Here is a 720-nt window from a genome sequence, read left to right on the forward strand (position 1 = left end):
TGGAGGTGAGAAGCTATAACCTGATCTTCATAATATTGTAAGAAGTTACCATGACGATTTTCCCTGGATAACATCAAATCCAGGATGGTAGTTCACTCTCTGCTCACTCCATCCAACAATCATCAGACATGCATATCTCAGGGGAACCATCACTCGTTAGTTTCACACACATATGAGCCGCACACCATGCATCACCTCCAAGTCACACACAAATCTGTGATGATCACTGATCTGAATGTGGAGAGTCAGAGAGAAACAAGAACGATGTGTCTTCTCTTCATCACCACAAACAAATGAAACATGCTGGAGGAAGCTGGCTGGAGAGGAGCTGTGAACATGTTTATTTGTACATGTTGGACGTGTTAACATGGAGTATGTGGGGACTGAATCCACGGAGATGTTTTTAGTGGGAGGGGTTCTTTTCTGTTTGGAGGACATCAGCTGCCTCCTCTGAAGGACAACCAAACCAAACAATGTTCACTTAGAGCTTTCAAACATGTGACTGTGGTGGTCATGTGACCCACAGCCTCACAGTCTGTGATGTCATCCTGCCTCACTTCAAAAGATCAAACAGGCTGATACGACTGCGTGTGTGTGTGTGTGTGTGTGTGTGTGTGTGTGTGACAGTATCACAGCACTAACACGTCTTTCTCTTCTCACTCGACTTCTCTGCAGCTTTAACCTCATTTGAAGGATTCCAGCAGCAGGTTTGGATGTGTC

The sequence above is a fragment of the Pundamilia nyererei genome, unplaced genomic scaffold, assembly GCF_000239375.1.
Source record: "Pundamilia nyererei isolate P.nyererei 1_Seehausen unplaced genomic scaffold, PunNye1.0 scaffold00785, whole genome shotgun sequence".
In the NCBI taxonomy this organism is placed as follows: Eukaryota; Metazoa; Chordata; class Actinopteri; order Cichliformes; family Cichlidae; genus Pundamilia; species Pundamilia nyererei.